Genomic DNA, 19,498 nt, shown 5'->3' with positions numbered 1-19,498 from the left:
CAAGTCTAAATCTAAGTCTTCTTCACTATTGAAATCACTTCTCTCAAGTGTCAATAAATCTTTCTTGGGACATGGGGGTTTTCACAGAAGATTCCAGAGTAAACACCACAGAGTTCAACATCAAGCAGAACACAGTGAGGAGACCTTAGTGGGGCTTGGCTGAGCACAAAGGGCTTCACTGGTATGGAGGCTCTTTTCCTTTTCTCTCTTGCAAGTCCGTGTGTGGCCACACGGGGCCAGTATCTTTTTGTACTTGGGACAGGAACAGCCTGGACCCTGCCATTCAGTCTGTAGAGTCCCAGTTATACTGAAAGAGCCCCCCAGACCGGGAGCAATTTAGCCCACTTAGCTGAAAGGGATGGGTGAGGAAGAAGGGCAGATTAATCCTCCAGGTACAAGGTTTCACTTCCAGGAGCCTGGGGTGGTGGTAGGGGGTTCCCCAGAGGCTCTGTGCACCTGGGGGTTCCAGTTCAATAACAGGGCTCATTTGGGCTGGTGGGCAGTACCAGCTACCAGAGAAGGAGGAAGACAGAATCATTTATGATTAGAAAAAAGTGGTCTCCTGCCCTCCAGGAACATGTGGGAGTTCCAATCAGCTTCAACTCACCTTTACAGCCCAGTTTTTAATGCCCACAGGAGGTTCAGCTTTAAGCAGTGAAGGTAGGTGGCCTCAGGCAGGTGGTGGGGATACACCCAACACCTGGAGACCAACCACCTATCCAGACAGGGTTGGGGGAGGGATCCCTGGTGTCTAGACCAGCAAAGACTTGTTTCACTGGTTTCTCTGCCCTTCTGCTCCCTACAAGGACTCCAGAGAACGTTGAGGTCCAAGTCCAGTAGACAGCATAAGCTTCTGGACTTCAAACAGGGTCCAGGCCCAATTTCAGACTTTTCAGAACCTGAAGTTTATATAATTTAGATATCTCTTTAGAAAATAATAATATAGGGGATAGATAGCATAACAATTATGCAAAGAGACTCTTATGCCTGATGCTCCAAGGTCCCAGGTTCAACCCTCCACACTACCATAAGCCAGAGCTGAGAAGTGCTCTGGTAAAAAAGGAAAAACTATATATATGGCTGGCAAAATACTTCATTTGGATAGTGTGCTGCTTTGCCATGTGCATGACCCAGGTTCAAGCTGGAGTCCCACCACATTGAAGGAAGCTTCAGTGCTGTGGTCTTTGTCTCCCTTTCATTGCCTGCCTCTATATTGCAAAAAAAAAAAAAGAAAAGAAAAGAAAAGAAAAAGAATATAAAACTACACACATAAAACTCAGCATGAAAGTAAACAGAACGGGAGAATAGATCACATTATACTTTTTTTCAAATTTATTTTTCTTTCTTCTTTTTTTTTTAGATTTAATTTATTCATTAGTGAGAAAGATAGGAGGAAAGAGAGAAATAACCAGACATCACTCTGGTACACCTGCTGCCGGGGATTGAACTTGGGACCTTATGCTTGAGTGTCTAATGCTTTATCCACTGCACCGCCTCCCAGACCACTATTTATTTTTCTTATATTTAACAGTACAGAAAGAAATTGAGAGGGGGGGTAAACAGATACAGAAAGAGAGATCCACCTGCAGCACAGCTTCATCAGTGGTGAAGATTTCTCCCTACAGGTGATGACCGGTGGCTTGATCCAGGGCCCTTGTGCATGGCAGCTTGTGCAGTCAATCAAATGCGCCATCGCCTCCAGCCCCCAAATTACACTTCTTAAAAGCTGAGAAGTGGGGTCTGGGTAGTAGAGTAGTGAGTTAAACTCACATGGCACAAAGTGCAAGGACCCGCGGAAGGATCCGGGTTGGAGTCGCTGCTTCCCAACTGCGGGGAGGTCGCTTCACAAGCAGTAAAGCCCGTCTGCAGGTATCTATCTTTCTCTCCTCCTGTTTTCCTCCTCCTCTCTCAATTTCTCTCTCCTATCCAACAACAACGAAAGATATAACAACAATAACAACCACAACAAGGGCAACAAAATGGGGGGGGGGGGAAGCCTCCAGGAGCAGTGTATTCATAGTGCTGGCACCAAGCCCCAGTGATAACTCAGCAGGCAAAACCAAACAAACAAACAAACAAAAAAACTGAGAAGCACCACAAATATGACAGGAGATAACATGTTAGCCTCCTAACACATCTCTACATTTTTAAGCAGAAGGCTTCACACTTTCTCCCCACTCCACTACCCACAAACAACTTAGGATCATCAAATGGGAGGGAGTCATTAGCCAACTAATATAAAAATTGCTTTGTGTTCAGGCTTTAGAGAAAATGCTCAAAAAACACTTTAATTAGAACAACCTCTTTAATGCAGCAGCTCAAGAATATATTGAATTTCTCTTACCATTTGGAGTTTGCATTGAGTTTTGAAAACCAATCTTTTATGAGAAAAGGCTTACAACAACTGTAAGTCATTATTCCCATAGCTGTAGATTTACATTAGTGTAATGATTTAAGTCAGGTTTCACAAGCCTCGTAACAAATTCAAAAACAGATTTTTTTCTTAAATATTTATTCATTCCCTTTTGTTGTCCTTGCTGTTTTATTGCTGTAGTTATTATTGTTGTTGGATAGGACAGAGAGAAATGGAGACAGAGGGGGAGAGAAAGATAGACACCTGCAGACCTGCTTCACCACCTGTGAAGCGACTCCCCTGCAGGTGGGGGGCTAGGTGCTGGAACCCGGATCCTTATGCCGGTCCTTGTGCTTTGCGCCACCTGTGCTTAACCCGCTACGCTACCGCCTGACTCCCGAACAGGGATTTTTTAAAAGTGTTTTTTTTGTGTGTGTGTGCTTCCAGGGTTACTACTGGGGCTTGGTTCCTTCACCATGAATCCACTGCTCCTAGAGGTGAACTTTTTCCCACTGTTGTTGTTTTTGATGCTGTTGTTGTTGGATAGGGCAAAGAAAAATTTAGAGAGGAGGGGAAGACAGAGGAGGAGAGAAAGATAAACACCTGTAGACCTGCTTCACCGCTTGTGAAGCAACCTCCCTGCAGGTGGGGAGCAGGGGCTCAAACCTGGAATTTTGCTCAGGTCCTTGCCCTTCACACTATGCGCTGAACCTGGTGTGCTATCACCCGACCCCCAAGATTTGTATTTATTTTGGATGGAGACAGAGAGGGAAGGGGGAGTAAGGGAGAAAAAGGAGAGACCTGCAGCACTGCTTCACTGCTTGTGAGGCTTTTGCAAGTGGGGGCCAGGGCTAGGAGTTTGAACCTGGGTCCTTGAACCTGGGTCCTTGAGCACTATCATATGTGAGCTCAACTGGGTGTGTTACTGCCCAGTGGCCATTTTTTTTTAAGTTGTAATGAAATTTCTTTTTTTTTTTCTCGACCAGATGCACCACCACCTGGCCCCAGATTTTTTAAAAAATATTTTTATTTATCTATCATTGGATAGAGACAGAGAGAAATTGAGAGGGAAGGGAGAGATAGAGAAGAGAGAGACAGAGACACCTGCAGCCCTGCTTCACCACTCACAAAGCTTTCCCCTTGCAGGTGAGGACCAGGGGCTGGAACGCGGGCTTGTGCACTGTCATGTGTGCGCTCAACCAGGTGCGCCACTGCCTGGCCCTGAATTTTTTTTTTAATTTTTTTTATTTCTTTATTGGGGAATTAATGTTTTACATTCAACAGTAAATACAATAGTTTGTACATGCATAATATTCCCCAGTTTCCCATTTAACAATACAACCCCCACTATGTCATTTATCATTCTTCATGGACCTGTATTCTCCCCACCCACCCACCCCAGAGTCTTTTACTTTGGAGCAATATGCCAATTCCATTTCAGGTTCTACTTGAATGCTGGGGATAAAACTCAGGATCTCATACTTTTGAGTCCAATGCCTTGTCCACTGTAGCACCTCCCAGCTGTGGAAAACTAAAAAAAAAAACAAAAAAAAACTCATAGGGGTAGATAGCATAATGGTTATGCAAAGAGACTCTCAAGCCTAACTCTCCAAAGTCCCCTGCACCAACATAAGCCAGAGCTTAGCAGTGCTCTGGTAAATAATAATAATAACCTCAGAATGAGAAATAATTGCCTGGAGGTAATGTAATGTTTAGAAGTCTAAAATAAAAGTATTGGGAGTCAGGTGGTAGCACAGCGGGTTAAGTACATGTGGCGCAAAGTGCAAGGACCAGAGTAAGGATCCCAGTTCAAGCCCCTGGCTCCCCACCTGCAGGGGAGTCACTTCACAGGTGGTGAAGCAGGTCTGCAGGTGTCTATCTTTCTCTCCCCCTCATTGTCTTCCCCTCCTCTCTCCATTTCTCTCTGTTCTATCCAACGACCACAATATAAGTAATAACAACAATATAATTACAACAATAAAACAACTAGGGCAACAAAAGGCAAGATACAAAAAAAAAAAAAAAGGGATAAGATAGTTCCCGCTTCCCTACACCTTAGAGTCTTGTTAAAAGATAAGTTCTTTTTCCCCATGAATATATAATAATAAATGAATAGGAAAGATATATCCCCCAATACTCAGTTGGCTAAGGCACCAAACCTCTTTTTCTATAAAACATTCAAATCAGATGCCCTGCTACCCACGAGAAGCAGATTGTGTTTCTTCCACAGGAATCCCAGAAAAAACCATCTGGACCCCTGCACACCCTGACATCACCCACTAGATGGCACGACTACAGTGTCACACTCCACGAAACCCTAGATGTCACCTGACGCGATCTGAAGAACCTGATTCACAGACTCCAAGGACAGAACCTTTTTATTGCCTGTCTGCCTTTCCTGCTTCTGCTTTGACCTGTCACGTTTTGGCGGTTCCAGCTCACTTTCTACAGAAAAGCAGAATTCCAGAGGCTGACCTTCCTCATGCAGCATTTCATCCCCTGCCATTTCTCCCCCTAGTCACCTACTTTGGACTGAGACTTTTATCGGACTTGCTGGTATACCCTTTGGACACTTTAGACAATTTTACAGCAGCTTTCTTCCCTTCATGTTGCTGGTTTTTCATAGACTGACCTTGAGTAGTTCACAGACTTTACACACTGTTGCCCTGGGCATTAGATAAAAGGAAAGGGGGAGATGCTGGCAAATTGTGCAGATGCATTCACATCTGCCATGTTTTCCCCTCAGGCTACTAGTTCCCTTGAGAGTTGGGACATTCTGGGAGTGCCTGTTACGCCATATTATGCCCTCAAGACATTGTCTATATCCCCGCGATATTTGGAGTGCTTTGGTGACTCCTCCCCCCTCCCATTCTCATGAGAGTTATTATCCTATCCTGGAGTGCTATGGTTACTCCTCCCCCTTCCCATTCTCGTGAAAGCTACTCCTATAAAAACCCTTCGTTTTCCGCACCTCGTTCTCTTGCCAGTGCTTCACTCTGGTGTTCAGACGCAGGAAAGGTTACTGCGTGAGGCGGCCATTTTCGCTACCTCCACGTGGCCCAACCTGCTTCTCTAGCACCCAACTCTGAGGTGCCAGCGCAAATAAAGATTTGTGTTTCCTCTTCGCTCCGGACCCCTCCTCTCTTTCTTCTCCGCGGCCCGTGCACAACAACATGTGTTTTCTTTTCTGATCTTGTTTTTCAACTTCTGCCTGAGAGTGAGATCATCCCATATTCATCCTTCTGTTTCTGACTTATTTCACTCAACATGATTTTTTCAAGGTCCATCCAAGATCGACTGAAAACGGTGAAGTCACCATTTTTTACAACTGAGTAGTATTCCATCATGTATATATACCACAACTTGGGTTGCTTCCAGGTTTTGGCTGTTACAAATTGTGCTGCCAACAACATATGTGTACACAGATCTTTTTGGATGGATGTGTTGGGTTCCTTAGGATATATCCCCAGGAGAGGAATTGCAGGGTCATAGGGTAGTCCATTTCTAGCCTTCTGAGAGTTCTCCAGACTGTTCTCCACAGAGGTTGGACCAATTGACATTCCCACCAGCAGTGCAGGAGGGTTCCTTTGACCCCACAGCCTCTCCAGCATTTGCTGCTGTTACCTTTTCTGATGTATGACATTCTCACAGGAGTGAAGTGATATCTCATTGTTGTCTTTATTTGCATTTCTCTGATAATCAGAGACTTGGAGCATTTTTTCATGTGTTTCTCGGCCTTTTGGATCTCTTCTGTGGTGAATATTCTGTCCATGTCCTTCCCCCATTTTTGGATGGGGTTATTTGTTGTCTTGTTGTTGAGTCTGGCAAGCTCCTTATATATGTTGGTTATTAAACTCTTATCTGATGTACAGCATGTAAAGATCTCCTCCCATTCTGTGAGGGGTCTCTTGGTTTGGGTAGTGGTTTCTTTTGCTGTGAAGAAGCTTTTTAATTTGATGTAGTCCCATAGGTTTATACTTGCCTTAGTCTTCTTTGTAATTGGATTCGTTTCATTGAAAATGTCTTTAAAATTTATGTGGAAAAGAGTTCTGCCAATATTTTCCTCTAAGTATTTGATAGTTTGTGGTCTAACATCCAAGTCCTAGACCCACTTGGAATTTACTTTTGTATTTGGTGAAATACAGTGATTCAGTTTCATTCTTCTGCATGTTTCAACCCATTATTTTCAACAGCATTTGTTGAAGAGACTCTGCTTTCCCCATGTAATAGTCTGGGCCCCTTTGTCAAAGATTAGATGTCCATAGGTGTGGGGCCTCATTTCTGGGCTCTCAATTCTATTCCACTGGTCAGTGTGTCTATTCATGTTCCAGTACCAAGCAGTTTTGATGACAGCGGCCCTATAATATAGTTTGAGTTCTGAGAGTGTGATGCCTCTGGTTCTGTTCTTTTTTCTCAAGATTCTTTGGCAATTCTAGGTCTTTTCTGGTTCCAAATAAACATTTGTAGCATTTTTTTCTATTCTCCTAAAAAATGTGCTTGGGATCTTGATGGGGATAGCATTAAATTTGTAGATGGCTCTAGGTAATATATTCATTTTGATGATGTTAATTCTTCCAACCCATGAACATGGAATATCTTTCCACTTCTTTGTGTCTTTTTCAATTTCTTTGAGTAGTGACTCATAATTTTCAGTATACAAGTCTTTCACTTCCTTGGCTAGATATTTTGTTGTTTTTGTTGCTATAGTAAAAGGGATTGATTTCTGGATTTCAATTTCTTCTAACTTAGTGTTTGCATAGAAGAATGCCACTAACTTTTGAATGTTAATTTTATAGCCTGACACCTTACTGTATTGCCTGATGATTTCCAAAAGCTTCTTGCTGGATTCTTTAGGTTTTTTTATGTATACTATCATGCATTGGATCGACCTTCTCGTGGTGCATCCCATGAGTACCCATTCACTGGGGAAACTGACGATCCTTCCTAGCTGACTGAATCCACATGGATCCCAGTCACTTTCAAAGCCAGCTACAAGCAGCTCCTGACACCTTTCAACCTGATGCTGTTGACTGGCTACGGAAGAAGGGCAAATGCTAGAAGAAGAATCTACAAATAAGGAGAGTTTGACTTCTTCTCTTCCAATCTGTATGCCTTTAATTCCTTGCTCCTGCCTGATTGCTATGGCAAGAACTTCCAACACTATGTTGAATAGTAATGTTGATAGTGGGCATCCGTGTCTGGTACCTGATCTGAGTGGAAATGCTGCCAGTTTTTCACCATTGAGTATGATGTTGGCTGTAGGTTTGCTATATATAGACTCCACTATCTTCAGGAATTTTCCATCTATTCCCATGTTTTGTAGTGTTTTGATCATAAAGGGATGTTGTATTTTGTCAAAGGCTTTCTCTGCCATCTACTGATGTGACCATATGGTTTTTGGTCTTGCTTCTGTTGATGTGGTGGATCACATTGATTGATTTACATATATTAAACCAACCTTGCATGCCTGGGATAAACCCCACTTGGTCATGATGAACAATCTTTTTGATATACTGCTGTATCCGGTTGGCTAGAATTTTGTTCAATATTTTTGCATCTATGTTCATCAGAGATATTGGTCTGTAGTTTTCTTTTTTGGTTGTGTCCCTGTCTGCTTTTGGTATCAGGGTGATGTTGGCTTCATAGAAGCTGGCAGGGAGTATTCCAGTGTCTTCAATATTCTGGAACACTTTTAAAAGTAGAGGTATTAGTTCTTCTTTGAACATTTTGTAGAATTCATTTGTAAAACCATCTGGTCCAGAATTTTTATTTTGGGGGAGATTTTTGATAACTGTTTCAATTTCATTAGCTGTGATGGGCCTGTTCATGTTATCCACTTCCTCTGTACTTAGTTTTGGAAGTTGGTAGGTATCTAGAAATTCATCCATTTCTTCCAGGTTCTCTAGCTTGGTGGCATATAGTTGTTCATAGAAGCCTCGCATAATATGTTGAATTTCTGCAGTGTCTGTTGTGATATCTCCTCTTTCATTTACTATCCGATTTATTTGGGTCTTCTCCCTTTTTTGTTTTGTGAGTCTGGCTAAAGGTTTGTCGAATTTGTTTACTCTTTCGAAGAACCAACATTTACTTTCGTTGATCTTTTGTATGGTTTTCCTATTCTCAATGTTATTTATTTCTGCCCTAACTTTAGTGATTTCTGTCCTTCTGGTTGCTTTAGGGTTCCTTTGTTGTTCTTCTTCTAGGTCTTTAAGATGTGCAATCAGGCTGTTTATTTGTGCTTCTTCTTGTTTCCTAATGTGTGCTTGTATAGCTATGAACTTCCCTCTTAGGACTGCTTTAGCTGTGTCCCAAATATTTTGATAGCTTGTGTCTTCATTTTCATTGAACTCTCGAAACATTTTGATTTCTTCCTTGATTTCCTCTTTGACACAGAAGTTGTTAAGAAGTGTACTGTTGAGCTTCCACATTTTGGCACTGTTACTAATCTTTTGTTGATTGTTAAGTGTTAGTTTAGTTCCACTGTGGTCTGAGAAGATGCTTGGGATGATTTCAATGCTCTTGAATTGGCTGATGCTCTGTTTGTGGCCTAATATATGGTCTATCCTTGAGAATGACCCATGTGGATTTGAGTAAAATGTGTATTCCAGTTTCTTGGGATGAATGACTCTTCAAATGTCCAATAGTTCTAGTTTATCTATCTCTTCATTTAGCTCCCTTATGTCTTTATTGATTTTCTGCCTGGATGATCTGTCAAGTTGAGAGAGTGGGGTGTTGAAGTCCCCTACTATGATTGTTACTGTTAATATACTGCTGTAGCTCTTTCAGTAGAAGTTTGATGTATTTAGATGGCTTCTCATTGGGTGCATAGATATTAATAATTGTTAAGTCCTCTTGATTGACTGATCCTCTGAGCATTAAGTAGTGTCCATTCCTATCTTTTTTAATCTTATCTTTTTTTAAAGTCTATCATGTCAGATATGAGAATTGCTGTTCCTGCCCTTTTTTGTGGGCCATTGGCTTGTATGATAGTTTTCCATCCTTTCACTTTAAGTCTGTGTTTGTCTTGTTTAGGTGGGTTTCCTGTAGATAGCATATTGTTGGGTTGTGTTTTCTGATCCATCTTCCTACTCTGTGTCTTTTAATAGGTGAATTCAGGCCATTGACACTTATTCATATCAAAGATTGAAGATATTTTCATGCCATTCTTGTAGAGTTTTAGAGTGTTTTGATATGTCCTATTTGTGGTGGTCTGATTGTTTATAGGAGACCTTTCAGAACTTCTTTCAGGGCAGGCTTGGTGATAGTTGATTCCTTCAACTGTTGCTTGTCTGAGAAGGTTTTGATGCCTCCATCTAGTCTGAATGACAGTCTAGCAGGATATAGTATTCTTGGCTGAAAGCCTTTCTCATTGAGCACTCGATAGATATCTTGCCATTCTCTTCTGGCCTGTAGTGTTTGTATGGAGAAGTCTGCTGCTAATCTTATGGGTTTTCCTTTGTAGGTGACTCTTTGTTTTTCTCTTGCAGCCTTCAGGATCCTTTCTTTATCCTTATTCCTTTCCATTCTAAGTATGATATGTCTTGGTGTCTTTAGGTCTGGGTTAATTCTGTTTGGGACCCTCTGGGCTTCTTGAATCTTTATGTCTTTGATGTTGTCTAGACTAGAGAAATTTTCAGCTATTATGGCCTGGAGAATGCTTTCTTCCTCTCCTTCTCTTCCTTCCTCTGGTATGCCATTAATGTGTATATTGTTTCTTTTGAAGTCATTCCATAGGACTCTGTTGTTGTTTTCAGCATCTCTTAATCTCTTTGTGACATCTCTTACTTCTTTTTTAGTTGTCTCTAATTCATCCTCAATCTTGCTAATTCTGTCTTCAGCCTCATAGATTCTATTCTCTCTGCCCTCTACTGTTTTCTGGATTTCATCTATTTTGTTGCCCTGCTGTGATACTGTTTTAGCTTGTTCAGCTAGTTGTATTCTTAGCTCAGCGATGTCAGCTTTCTGCTCTCTAATAACCATGCGATAATTAGTATTTTCTTCCATATTCTCATTTGTTGTTCCTGCATTTCTGATTACAATTTTTTCAAATTCTTTACTCACTCCTGTTATTATTTCCTTAGCTAATGTTTGGATATTGAACTCGTTATTTTGTGCTTCACCCTCTGGAGGACTTTTCGCTGGACTCTTGTCCTGGTTTGATTCTCCAATATTTCTTCTTGTTGTTTTAACCATTTTATATACTATGTTATGAGTTCCCTTTATCAGTACTTTTCAAATTATTTATCACTATTGCCTGGATTGACTTGTGTCTAAGTAAGTTAATTAAAGGCTTCACAGTGGCAGAAGTTAACAGTTGTTTCAATAGTATTTAAATCTCTGAGTTGCAGCTCAGTGGTTTAAAAGCCTCTTTTTTTTTTCTTCCCTGTAGGCTATGGGAGCCTGAGGGCTTTTAAACTATCAATAGGCTTCAGCTTAATCACTGACTCCTGACCAAGAGATAAAACAGGGTGTGGCAGAGATAATCCAGTGGTTATGCAAAGAGACTTTCACAGCCACTCAGCTATGCCACTGAGGTATAGGTCTTCTCCTGAGTTTCCTGGTTAGATCTCTGTCCCCTGGTGTCCCTCCCTGTTGCTGCTCCAGATTCTGAGGGTAGTAGCAATGGAGACTCAGAGTTGCACTTGGTGAGTTTCTGGGGAGTCCTCTCCTCCCTTAAGCTGTCCCCTTGTTGGAGCAGACTGGAGGTGGTGTCTTAACTGATAAACTGCTGAACTGTTAGCAGTCACTTAATCTCTCCTTAGGCCCCTCTCTCCTCTCTGTCACCAGCCACACGTGTTTGTACTTACCTGTGATTTACTGGGTTCCTGTGGTCATTCTAGTCCTGTCTTATTTTGGTCCCGGGTGGTCTCCTTTGGTATTCCTAGTTGATCCAGGAGAGGACAGGAGAGGAGAGGAGAGGAGAGGAGAGGAGAGGAGAGGAGAGGAGAGAAAGTGATCTGCTGCTCGTAGCTCCGCCTCCGGAAGTTGAATCTCGAAGTTTCTTTTTATTCTTTGAGTGTCAGGAGTATTTAAAAGCAGAAAATATAGTGTGTAGCAAAATGCCATCTGATTTTACTCATTTTAGTGATTTTACCTGGTAAAATTATTTTACTAAAAAAAAAAATATTGATTTTTGCTCCCAATAGGAGCTTATATAGTTTATTATATTTTGTTTCTAAAGGGAAGGATTATTTATATTTTGGGGTTTTATCAATTACTTTTTAAAACAATACTAGAAACCTCCCACTAATAAAGATGGAGTTCAATACAAGCTAACAAAAAACAAAAAGGAAGATAAAAGCAACTCAGGAAGCCAATATAATATAAGACACAGATGAAAAATTTTAAAGAATAATGATCCATGGCTAGAGAGGTGGCTCAGCAGTAGAGCACAGAACTTGTCAGTGGGAAGCTCTGAGTTTGAGTCATTACAGTGCTTTGATTCTCTCTCACACACAAATAAATCTTGGGAGTCGGGTGGTAGCGCAGTGGGTTAAGGATAGGTGGCGCAAAGTGCAAGGACTAGAATATGGATCCCGGTTCAAGCCCCTGGCTCCCCACCTGCAGGGGAGTCACTTCACAGGTGGTGAAGCAGGTCTGCAGGTATCTATCTTCCTCTCCCCTCTCTGTCTTCCCCTCCTCTCTCCATTTCTCTGTCCTATTCAATGACAACATCAATAACAACAATAATAACTACAACAATAAAACAAGGGCAACAAAAAAGAATAAATAAATATTTTAAAAAGATAAATAAATCTTTAAAAATTATAATAATCAGAAATGGTATTCATTAAAATAGAGGATGACATATGTCTATACCTGTGTCTATACACACCCAGAAAATAAGATATAATTCTTGAAAATTTGAAATGTGATGGTCACAATAATTTCAAACGGACATAAATTTTCAGGAAGTAGAACAGAGATGAAAAAAGTAAGTTAAATGCCACACTAAAGAACTGTCAGTGGGTAAAGACCAGAGAAAATTGAGAAGACATTCTCAATGAACGAATATAAAACACATGTTCAGTATTGCAGCCTTGAATCCAGGTTAAAAGGAGCAACAGCAAGAAAAGCAAATACAAATTCACACCAGGGTACCCGATCTCAAGCTGTCAGAACAGGGTGTGTGTGTGTGGGGGGGTGTGGGGGTGGATATGCTACCCTGCTGTGGAGAAGAGAAATTACAGTCTCATACAAACATCTCTGTGACAAGGGCTTGAGGTTCATCCCAGAAAATGAGGACAGGATCACTTCAAAATAATGGGGAAATGGCCTTCCAAACTCCAGTTCTATTTTCAGCCAAATCCTTAATCCCTGGGGCACAGTCATGTAGCCTTTTACCTCCCATGCACCCTTTTCTCAAGAAGCTACTGGAGCAGGAGCTCCACCAGAGTGAGGGAGTAAATGAAGAAAGAGCAGGAGTGTAAGAAACTCAGAGGCCATGCTCTCTGGACCACAGCTCTGATGCTCTGGGGACTCAGAAGAGGTGGAGGGCTGGGGAAACAAGAGGCCTCAGACAGGAAAACAGGAATGACCCATCATTCACCTGGTGTCAGATTATATAGTGAGAGGGAGCACTCTGCAGGAAAAAAAAAAAAAAAGAATGGGAGATACATGGAGGATAAAGCAAACCCAGCTAAAAGGTACTTTTTCACTGGGTTGAGATAGGGGAGCAGAAAAGGTGATCTCAGGGCAGAGTCACCAGTGATAACCCAAGTCCTGCTTTCCCATCTTTAAGTCCTGCCACATTACTCACTGGGAAGCATAATGGAGGTGGGAGGAGGTATGAGAAAGGTAAGTTCTTATCTTGCCCATAAAAGTCAACAAAGAATGTCTAAAATAAAAACCAGATGAAGAAAGATGTTTTAAAATGTAGAGCCAATTAAAACAAACAAAAAAGGTAGCTGAAGGAAATAAAAGCAGACACCTCCAGCTTGGGGCTCAGAGTTGGGGTGGGAAGGGTACACAGTGCGGCCAGAGACCCACTATCTTTTTGAAGTGCTACTTTGGGAATCTCGTAGCCTGTATCATTATGCTCAAAACCAACCCCCACTCATTTTATACTGTAACAGGGCATAGGCAACCAATTGTGCCATGAGTCTAAAGAAGGGCTTCCCAATACTTTTGAACCCTAAGTTCCCAGTATAGAAGGGGTCTCTGTGGCTCTGTCATGAGAGATCAGCCCAGCCAACAACTCTCCGGAGGGGCCAACTTGGCTTATTCATTCCCTACCTTCCCTCTCAGCTCCTGAGCTCTTGCCAAAACCTAGTGCTTTATTAAATCAAAGCAGCAAACCCTAAATCTCCTGCCCACCCCCACACCAGAGCCAGCCAAATGGACTTTGCAGAAGGATTTATTAAAGTGGAGGCACCTCAAAAGGGGAAGCGCGCGCGCGCATGCACGCACACGCACACACACACACACACACACACACACACACACACACACACACACACAGTCTCCAACCACAAGCCTCTTCAATCACAACTGTCCTTTGGAGAAGGCCCAATTGATGGGTTGCCCCAGGAGACCTTGCTGAAGGGAAACTCATTCCAGATGTTTGTAGCAGAGGCTGAGGGACACTTGGAGACCCACACACATCAAGAGTTGGGGGATAGTCAGGCATTGCCTGGAAACCAGAGACCAAATAGGAAACAGGAAGCCCCAGGAGAGAGGCTAAAAGAGTTCAGCATCCTTTCCAGAGTTGAAGTAGGCTGCCAAGTTCTCAGGGTGTCTCTGGTACTGATTTCACCTTCATTTTCAGGACTCCTACCCTCTCCTCCAACCCCCCTCCTCCCACCCACCCCCAAACCTCATTTTGCACCTCTCAGAGGGAGAGGAAGTCTTTTCAAAGGTGGTTCAAGCTCAGCCCATACAGACATGAATGGAGTTCAGAAGGCATTTTCTGGCCCTGATTTCTGACGCAGCTGATAGTTGGACAAACATGTCATCTTGCATCCCAAGGTTCCCTGCAGCTGACAGGGCACTGATGTGCCATTTGGGTGACTCTGGGCCTGTCTGAGTTCATCCCAGAATTCATAGCTGGACCTAAGGTGGCCAAGCCTGAAGAGCCCTTGGAACACATGGGGAGCCTAGAGCAGGAAACACCAGTGACCCCAACTGAACACTGTGTCTTTCTCTGTTGCAGGCCAGGTCTGGTCAGAGGGGTCCCCTTAGTGTCTCTATTATACCCTGTATCTCTGTTACTGCCCAGTCATGTAGAACTTGCTCTTCATTCCACCCAAAGACTCCTTGGGGGGGCTGCAGTCTTGTGCTCACCCCAGAATGCTCTGACTGTAGTTCCCACATGGCACCAGTATATGTGCATTTGAATGTCTGTTGTGAATTTCAGATTCAGGTAGACCTTGGTTTCTACCACTGATTAGAGTTGGAGTGATCTGACCTTTCCACTTAATTTCATTCATCTATATGAATAACATGGCTCATCTTGTGCTCTCAGTAGTGTTGTGAGGTTGGAAGGGGGCACGGAAAATCTGGAGGGCTTTGTCATCTCTAAGAAAGATGCTTGAATGGCCAGTGGGCACAAGAAATGATCTTCAACCTCACTGCCATGAGGAAAATACGAAATCAAGCTGCAGTGAGATACCTACCAAACCACACCTATGAAAATGGCTACAATTATAAAAATGAAAAACCACAAGTGCTGACAAAGCTCTAGAGAAACATAAATTCTCATCCATGGCTGCTGGGAGTCTCAACATGGTGCAACTGCCATGGAAGACAGTTTGGTGGTTCACCAAAGAGTTAAATATAGAATTACCAGATGTCCCAGAAATTCCACCCCTAAGTGAACAACACCCCCCCCCCCAAGAATCTAAAACAGATACTCAAACAAAACCTTGTCCAGGAATGTTTAAAACAGCATTTCTGGCGATGGCCCAGAGGTTGAGAACAACTCCACTAATGCATGGATAATAAGATCTGCTCAGTTCATACCATGGGATATTATTCTACTACATGAAGAAATGAAATTCTGATGCATGCATCAGATGAACCTATACTCAGTGAAATAAGCCAGTGTGCAACAAAGGCCACATTTCTCTATTTTGATCCAATAGACTACAATCAAACTCCAAATCCCAACTCTGTCAGCTTGGCAGGAAATTCAGTCTAAAATATGACCAAGCACCGCACCCTTTCCCCAGAATCAGGAGTTACATTTTAGGTAAATCACCATTATTATTACAAATAGTACAAGCCAGGTACTGTTCCAAGAGGTTATAGAGAGGCACTCACTTAATCTTCACTATCCGGAGATAAGTAGTACAGTGTCCACATTTTATAAATGAAGAGCTGGGGGTCAGGCTGTAGGTGCAGCAGGTTAAGCGCACATGGCGCAAAACTCGAAGACTGGCATAAGGACCCCCAGCTCCCCACCTGCAGGGGGTCGCTTCAAAAGCGGTGAGGCAAGTCTATAAGTGTCTATCTTTCTCTCCCCCTTTCTGTATTCCCCACCTTTCTCCATTTCTCTCTGTCCTATCTGACAACAACATCAATAACAATAATAATAATAACCACAACAATGATAAAAACAACAAGGGCAACAAAAAGGAAAATAAATAAAATAAAATATTTTAAAAAATTAATAAACGAAGAACTAAGGTCCAGAGAGATTCTGGAAACTACCCAAGATTGTACAGCTCTAGACCTTGATGACTATGGCTGATGTTCTCATTGTCAGAAGTCAAAGGGATCCCTGGATGTTGATTCTCTCTCACCACCACATGTGGACACTGTTGCTAAGATGGGTACCATGGTGCCTGAGCCTCAACTGGGTCCCCTTGAGGCCATTACTCAGGTCTTCCCACTTCCTCAGTGCTGTCAGGTCTGCTCCTCCCCTTTGATTGGAGAACCCCCTCCTTTCTTTCTACCAGGAAATTCTGTTCCTTACTCTTCCAGCTGCCATTAAACATACTTATTATATTATATCATATTATTATCATATTATATCTTCAACCAATGCCAGGAAGAAAGCCAATTGAGAGGGTTTTTTTTTTGTTGTTGTTGTTTGTTTGTTTTTTGGTCTCTGTACCAAATGAGAAAGGAAACACAGTATTGAGCCAGTTACTCTTAGCAATCTTGGAGTAAGGACAGTTAAATGACGAAAAAACACCTACATTAAAGCCTCAAGAAAAGGGCCAGGCAGTGGTACACTTGGTAGAGCAGACATGTTACAATGTGCAAGGACTCAGGTTCAAGCCCTGGTCTCCACTTGCAGGGTAAAAGCTTTATGAGCAGTGAAGCAGTCTTGCAGGTCTTTCTCTCTCCTCTATCTTTTCTCTTCCTCTCAATTTCTGTAGAATATATATATACAACCTTGAAGGAATGACCTTGTTTTGTAAGGAAGGAATGCCTGACACTTTTCAATGAGTTCATATACCTCCCTTCTTGTGGGGGTAGGAGGGCTCTATAGAGCCTTCTTGAACTCTGTTTGGTCCTCTTTGACAAATCCTGGAGCAGGCATGAGTACCAGAAATGGGCAGGCTTTGAATCAATTTCTCAGAAATGAAAAAAGAGGTAGATTCTAAGAACAACAGACCTGAATCTTGGTGAAACCTTTAAACATGCGATTTGTATGCTTTTAGCAGAAGAAATGGCCTCATTTCCTTTAAGGATAGAATCACCAGAGGATGGTCAGTGGATGATTATACTCTGGATTGAAACAAGAACTCTCATGAAGACTCATTTACATCCACAAAACCAAATGGAGACAAATCATCCAGATAATTACCTGGCTAGAGAATGTCAGGGACTGGATCTTTTGTCCTGCCCAATTCATATGCTGAAACCCTAATCCTCAATGCGGTGGCAGTGGAAATGGAGCCTTTGGGAGTGACTATAGTTAATGGGCCACAGTGGGTGGGGCTTGTGATGAACTGAATGCCTTCCTAAGAGAAAGAAACACTACTGTTGTCTCTTCACTACATGAGAACAGTGGGAAGGGGAGTCAGGTAGAGGGCCTCACCAGACCAGCTATGCTAGTACTTCTATCTTGAACTTCCAGTCTCCAATAATGAGAAGAGAAAACTTCTGTTGTGTTAGTCACCCTGTCTATAGTATTTTGCTAAGGAAGCCTGATCTGGCTAATACAGATGGGCCTGCAGCTGGCTCAACAAAAGTTCTTGAAGAGTGTCTATTAATGGGATTGTCTGGATGAGGTGGCAGGGGTCAAACCTATGCTGACATACACAAAGGACTTTTGACCTGGTCCTATTTTTTATTTATGCATTTATTCCCTTTTGTTGCCCTTGTAGTTTTATTGTTGTAGTTGTTGGATAGGACAGAGAGAAATGGAGAGAGGAGGGGAAGACAGAGAGGGGGAGAGAAAGATAGACACCTGCAGACCTGCTTCACCGCCTGTGAAGTGACTCCCCTGCAGGTGAGGAGCTGGGGGCTCGAACTGGGATCCTTACGCAAGTCCTTGCACTTTGTGCCACCTGTGCTTAACCAGCTGTGCTACCGCACGACTCCCAGACCTGGTCCTAATTTTTAAATTTCTGTATTGGGGTATTAATGATTTACAGTTGACAGTAAATAGTTTGTACATGTACAACATTTCCAAGTTTTCCACATAACTATTCAACCCCCACTAGGTCCTCCTCTGCCATCATGTTCCAGGAGACCTGGTCCTATCTTGTTCAACACCCTCCCCCTAGTTTTGTTGAGATAGAATTAACTTACAGCACTGTACTAATGATAGTTAAAGAAGGCATACAGCATAATTATTTGACTTACCTATACTGTGACTGCCGGAACATTTGATGAGTGATTTGCATGGCTAAGCAGAAGGCAGCTTACACAAGGAAGACTGGCTGGCCCCAAGTCCCATGGAATGAGAAGGCAGCTTGGTGGGGGAAGGGTAGTGTCAGAAGAAAGACTCCCAGCACAATATCTGGATTCTAAAAGATGCTTAACTTATGAACCAGACTTGGGCTCAGACTTTGTGGTCCAGACATTGAATGATTTCTGCCTAGAATGGCCCAGTTTCTTTGTTTAGTTGAGAAGCATCTACCCATGTTTTCAAATTTCATTTATATATCATCTCTATGGCATTCCTGATGACATACCAGGTAAGTACTCCTCGTGAAATCTGTCTTTATCATGTTCATTTTTTTTTTAACCATGGTCACTTTTGCATTCAAACCTACTTCTATCACCTGCCAGACTCCTGCAGGTTGTACCTTTTGCGTGTATGTGTTCCTTGTGGTTTTTATCAGCACCTAGGAGGTGGGAGATTTGCTTTCCAAACTGTGGACACAGTCCCTGGAGCCTCATGATCCATTCTCCAACTTGGACTCAGAACAGCCATGTGGTACAGAGCCCTCAGTGATACCAGATGGTCTCCCATTTTGTAGGAGGAGTCTTGCCCCTGAGGCTAGAGGAATGACTTTACCCTCTACCAGTGGTGGCAGGCGAAAGTGCAGGCAGCACTGGGCCTCTGGCCAAGTTCTACTTGGACAGAGTGAGAACAATTAGTACCTGACATAACACCTCATAGTTTCAATAGTGCTGTCAGCAGCTGGGTGTAGCTTTTTGGGAGTCAAAACACTTGGACTGTGATTCTTTGCCTCTGCTGTGCAACCTTGGGTAAGTCACCCAGCCTCTCTGAGCCTGAACTTATTCAAACTGACTTTTGCTTTCCAGACTAGCCTGAGAGTCAAGAGGAAATGCAGGCCAACACACATGCAAGTTCTGTAGCTAAAAGGCAACGCTGTATCTAACTTGACACACAGGTCGGAAGTCAAGAACCTGCCCTGGTGACGAGTGGCACAGTATTGTGTAGCTTTCTTTTTTCTCCAGAAGAAAATAGGAAACATTGCTCTGACGTACCTTTTCATATTTGTTGCTCCTCAATGCTGGAAGTAGAGAGTCCCAGGATCTGGCTGCTGGGGTCCATTTCTGGAAAGGACTGAGAAGCTTCCCGTGGGAAAATTGCTGTTAAGGAAAGGGGCAGAAGAGGACTTGGGACAGCTGTCTGAAGAACAGGGGTGGCTTGAGGGCTTCTGAGGGGCCCTGGAAAGAAGAGAGATGGGCAGGGGTGATGCTGTCATCTTGAGTGCATTGTTAGATCTGTCCCCAGCTGTTACCTATAGTGACTTGGGGTCCTTCCCTGGACTCCAG

General features: G+C 42.8%; 1 long non-coding RNA gene across 1 annotated transcript; it reads right to left on the bottom strand.

Moving 5' to 3' along the window:
* Positions 1–355: 355 nt before the first annotated feature.
* LOC132540191 (uncharacterized) lies at positions 356–19,375 on the bottom strand. Its single transcript, XR_009551411.1, has 3 exons — positions 19,208–19,375; positions 18,113–18,221; positions 356–509 (listed from the first exon to the last, which is right to left on the bottom strand). It is a non-coding gene; the product is annotated as an uncharacterized LOC132540191 (long non-coding RNA).
* Positions 19,376–19,498: the final 123 nt, after the last annotated feature.

This window comes from Erinaceus europaeus, chromosome 9 (assembly GCF_950295315.1).
Source record: "Erinaceus europaeus chromosome 9, mEriEur2.1, whole genome shotgun sequence".
NCBI classification, from domain to species: domain Eukaryota; kingdom Metazoa; phylum Chordata; class Mammalia; order Eulipotyphla; family Erinaceidae; genus Erinaceus; species Erinaceus europaeus.
This window is presented reverse-complemented; position numbering and strand designations above follow the sequence as displayed.